The following is a 5,685-nucleotide window of genomic DNA, read 5'->3' as shown; positions in this document are numbered from 1 at the left end:
TTGTAAGTTAGTAAATAACAAAATATTAGACGATTCTTGACGCTTCATTTACGTAAAGATGAAAAAAGAAACGCATTTGAACGAACTATAACACAATCTGAACAAAATGTTAATTCGGTTAATTAACTAGCAGTAGTGGAAATGCAACTTATAACGAACAAGGCAATACGTTTAATTCAGAACTACCAGTAACAAAACAAGAAAGAAGCACTTTGAATAGCAATTTGTTGGAAAGGTAGTGAAGATCTGGTTGTAAATGAATCTAATTCCATGTTACCTAAACTATGGGAAACAATATGTAGAAGGTTGTACAAAAAAAACATGATGTAGATATACAGTGAAGACTTATGAATGATACAATACCTTCCTCATTATAGTTAAAGAAAATAAATCTAACTGATAATAAGTTGTATCTGTACTGCAACACAATGATAGGCGGTAACTGAAGTATGTGTTTTAGTTGTGTTGGAAACGAACTTTAAACAACTGTCGTGTTCTAGAAGTTTACAAAGACGGTGTGCATTGTTTGGTTTTTGGCATTCTTATTCACATGAGAAAAATAATTCCAAATTATATAATTTTTGGCAAAATGTATCACTTATCGGCGTGAGACACAAATTAACCGACGTAGTTGACAGGCTAAAATAATTACAGAGTTTACTGTATGTAACTTCATTAATAGATGCAAACTACTGGTTATGATGGGATAGATCAAAAAGGTTCCAAAAATATCGCGCTCAGAATAATTTCATTATGCCCTTATTTTTCCTCTTCTTATGTGATATGAACATGTATATATAATAATTACTGAAACTGATATTAAGTCATATCCTGCATTAGGTAAATACTTTAATTGCTTCAATAGAAGTTATCTATCTACTTCCGTTTGAACCGCAAACTTTAACGGTTCACTTATTCTGACCAGATATAAATCATACGTTTTTACTCCAAGTCTTCAGAGACTATATTGTTCTATATACTTGCCTATCTTTCATTTCTGCCAGAATGTGGATCATTTGTGATTAAGATAAAAGGACAATTACTAAGGAAATTGTACGACAAAAGAAAGAGTATAGTGCTTTGTCAGCAGCACGAGATGCTGGCACGTGAAGCGTGTTGCAAAGGTATCAGTTTGTGCGTTAGTAGGGGTACGAGTTGTTCTACACTGATGAGGCAAGTTACGTGCGTGACAAAATCTGATGTCTGCATGGAACATCTATAATCTTTCTCTCATTCGTGCAATTTATATCTCAGCATGAATCCGGTGACGAACAACTACGTGAATATAGTTCATTAAATTAAAAGTCTCTTCTATAACTTTGATGAAAACTATACAAATTAATGGAAATTTTTTTAGTTGAATGTTGAAGTTAGACTCTAAATGAGGCTCGGCATGACCAGGTGGTTAAGGCGTTCGACTCGTAATCTGAGGGTCGCGGGGTTTAATCCCTATCACACTAAACATGCTCACCGTTTCAGCCGTGGAAGGGTTATAATGTGACGGTCAATCCCACCATTAGTTGGTAAAAGAGTATCCCAAGAGTTGGTGATGGGTGGTGATGACTAGCTGCCTTCCCTCTAGTCTTACATTGCTAAATTAGGGACGGCTAGTGCAAGTAGCCCTCGTGTAGCTTTGTGCGAAATTCAAAACGAACAGTAGCCAGTGACTAACGTTAATTAATTTACGGATATTTGTAATTTCAGATGACGCTTAAAACTAACTCTTTCTGAAAGGCTTGCATCACAGATTCTTTCTAATACGGGGTTCTCTTATTACGCCATTATAAAAGTCAAATAAACATAAAATTAATCATTTCGAAAAAAAAATGTATGTGTAGATGAAGCGTATAGTTAAGTAAAGGGAGGTATGACTCCATCGGTGTAAAAATAGGATACTCAGTAAAGGGAGGTATGACTCCATCGGTGTAAAAATAGGATACTCAGTAAAGGGAGGTATGACTCCATCGGTGTAAAAATAGGATACTCAGTAAAGGGAGGTATGACTCCATCGGTGTGAAAATAGGATACTCAGTAAAGGGAGGTATGACTCCATCGGTGTAAAAATAGGATACTCAGTAAAGGGAGGTATGACTCCATCGGTGTGAAAATAGGATACTCAGTAAAGGGAGGTATGACTCCATCGGTGTAAAATAGGATACTCAGTAAAGGGAGGTATGACTCCTTCGGTGTAAAAATAGGATACTCAGTAAAGGGAGGTATGACTCCATCGGTGTAAAAATAGGATACTCAGTAAAGGGAGGTATGACTCCATCGGTGTGAAAATAGGATACTCAGTAAAGGGAGGTCCATGACTCCGGTGTAAAAATAGGATACTGTAAAGGGAGGTAACTCCATCGGTGTAAAATAGGATACTCATAAAGGGAGGTATGACTCCATCGGTGTAAAAATAGGATACTCAGTAAAGGGAGGTATGACTCCATCGGTGTGAAAATAGGATACTCAGTAAAGGGAGGTATGACTCCATCGGTGTAAAAATAAAATAGGATACTCAGTAAAGGGAGGTATGACTCCATCGGTGTGAAAATAGGATACTCAGTAAAGGGAGGTATGACTCCATCGGTGTAAAAATAGGATACTCAGTAAAGGGAGGTATGACTCCATCAGTAAAGGGAGGTATGACTCCATCGGTGTAAAATAGGATACTCAGTAAAGGGAGGTATGACTCCATCGGTGTAAAAATAGGATACTCAGTAAAGGGAGGTATGACTCCATCGGTGTAAAAATAGGATACTCAGTAAAGGGAGGTATGACTCCATCGGTGTAAAAATAGGATACTCAGTAAAGGGAGGTATGACTCCATCGGTGTAAAAAAAATAGGATACTCAGTAAAGGGAGGTATGACTCCATCGGTGTAAAAATAGGATACTCAGTAAAGGGAGGTATGACTCCATCGGTGTAAAAATAGGATACTCAGTAAAGGGAGGTATGACTCCATCGGTGTAAAAATAGGATACTCAGTAAAGGGAGGTATGACTCCATCGGTGTAAAGGGAAAAAAAAGTAAAGGGAGGATACTCCAGTAAAAAAGGGAGGTATGACTCCTTCGGTGTAAAAATAGGATACTCAGTAAAGGGAGGTATGACTCCTTCGGTGTAAAAATAGGATACTCAGTAAAGGGAGGTATGACTCCATCGGTGTAAAAATAGGATACTCGGTAAAGGGAGGTATGACTCCATCGGTGTAGGATACTCAGTAAAAAATAGGATACTCAGTAAAGGGAGGTATGACTCCATCGGTGTAAAATAGGATACTCAGTAAAGGGAGGTATGACTCCATCGGTGTAAAAAAAATAGGATACTCAGTAAAGGGAGGTATGACTCCATCGGTGTAAAAATAGGATACTCAGTAAAGGGAGGTATGACTCCATCGGTGTAAAAATAGGATACTCAGTAAAGGGAGGTATGACTCCTTCGGTGTAAAAATAGGATACTCAGTAAAGGGAGGTATGACTCCTTCGGTGTAAAAATAGGATACTCAGTAAAGGGAGGTATGACTCCATCGGTGTAAAAATAGGATACTCTGTGGCTGGCTACCTGTTGCATGTCGGAAGTAGTGAAGGGTGTTAAAAACATTTTAACGGAAGTAAATAAATAACACAGTGGTCCATACAGTTAAAGTGAGAGCCGTTTTTGAAATTGCAAATACAAATTTAAGTTTAAAAAAGAAAACAACACGAGAAGTGTTTACAATCGTCTTCCAAAGTTAAAGTTACGCTACGGAGGAGTATTTTATAACCATGTAGAAATATCATCATCAATGGGTGGAAAGGTGGGGTGTGATGTGAGGACTAAACATTTATTGTAGTACTATGTGACCTGCACTTGAAACTTTGTGAAGCTTTTTTTTTTTGGTCACTGTACCCACACAACCCCCACTTTGTGAAGCTCTTTTTTGTCTGGTCACTGTACCCACACAACCCCCACTTTGTGAAGCTTTTTTTGTTTGGTCACTTTACCCACACAACCCCCACTTTGTGAAGCCCTTTTTTTGTCTGGTCACTTTACCCCCCCCCAACAACCCTCACTGTTAACTTACCAACACAAGAACAACATATAACGATATCTTCTCAGCCGTATGAAGAGGAATAAACACAGGGAAACAAAATGTAAGTTGATGATGTTGATTCTAAAAATCGTGTTGAAAATTGCTAACCACCTCTAGTTTTTGAGCTATTGTAAATATCTTAGTGTATTCTTGCCTATCGTGTAAATAACATCTTTTTTATTCAATAACTATTCATTGAAAATTGCATAATAATGCATAATCTTTGATAAGTTTCTTTCATGTTTACAGCATGGAGAACAGGAATCAATGACTTAGTGTGCCCATTGTTCGAAGGTAAAGCTTTCAAACTAACTTTAGAAGAACTAATAGATTCGTTTTGAGATTACTTATTGACAAAGTATGTTTTAGTGTAACTTACAACTTTTACAGTTAGTAATATTAATTTTTTTGACACGTACAACGTTTCGATCCCTGGTGTGATCACTATCAATAAAATAATTTTTTTTTCTTTTTTTTACAGTAAAGAACGTTTTATTATTTCAATATAACTTTACACCCTTGTGCAAATTAATTGAAACAAGACGGAAAAATTACGATTTTTTTCATTTTCTTGCCTTTTATTTCAGATAATCCAAAAATTACTCGCAAATTAATACATGATGTGACCACCTTTATTTTTCAAAAGATCATTAATCCGCTTTGGCAGTGAGTCCACGAGTTGACTGCAATCTTTACTAATTTTAAATCGCGGTACCACACCTCAATTAGCTTATCTTTCGTAGTACAGTCTTTTCCCCGAAGTCTTTCTTTACAAATCGCCCAAAGATTTTCAGTAGGATTTAAGTCCAGAGAGTTTCCAAGCCAGTCCAGCGCCTTTATTCGCGTTGTAGTCATATCTTCACAAGTTTCGTTGTGTGGCACGGAGCCAGATCTTGCTGAAAAATGCCAGATCCATCTGGAAATCTCTTTTTCAATTCTGAAACGACTCTTCTCTGCAAAACTTCGATGTACTGTGATCCTCGCATCGTACCTTCTACGATATGTAAGCCTCCGACGCCACAGTAGCTAAAAAAAACCCCAAAACATCTTCAAGGGATGTTTCACGAACTGATTGATGTGAGATTCTCGAAGTTTCTCACTTGGAGATCTGCAAACGTGCAGACTTCTTTGACCCTGTAAGAAGAAATGAGTCTCGTCACTGAATAACACTTTCCTCCATTGTTCTTGCGTCCAGTTCTTGTATTTCAGACCCCATTGATACCGTTTTTCTTCATTGAGTTGGTAAGAAGTTGTTTTTTGACTGGTCTCCTTGCCCTTCTAACGAAATTTCGAATGACCTAATATTCCTCAAAATTTCGTCATATATCCCAAAAGTAGATCGCCCGTACTGCAAAACACATCTAATGACGCCGTCTGTGTGAAAAAATGACTATTAAAGGAAATCAGCGGGTCCAGCGAGCCTACACCGGCCGCCATGCTGAAAATATTGTAAAATGACCATTTGATTCAAATAATTTGCACAAGGATGTAGATGAGTTGATAAAAGACTCCATTCTTAAGGATGATGTCAGTACCTAATTTTTTTCCATTTGTGTATTAACATTTGTACAAAAAACACAAAGTATCATGTGTGCTTTTGTGAGAAGCAAGACAACTTTGA

This window comes from Tachypleus tridentatus, chromosome 7 (assembly GCF_004210375.1).
Source record: "Tachypleus tridentatus isolate NWPU-2018 chromosome 7, ASM421037v1, whole genome shotgun sequence".
In the NCBI taxonomy this organism is placed as follows: Eukaryota; Metazoa; Arthropoda; class Merostomata; order Xiphosura; family Limulidae; genus Tachypleus; species Tachypleus tridentatus.
This window is presented reverse-complemented; position numbering follows the sequence as displayed.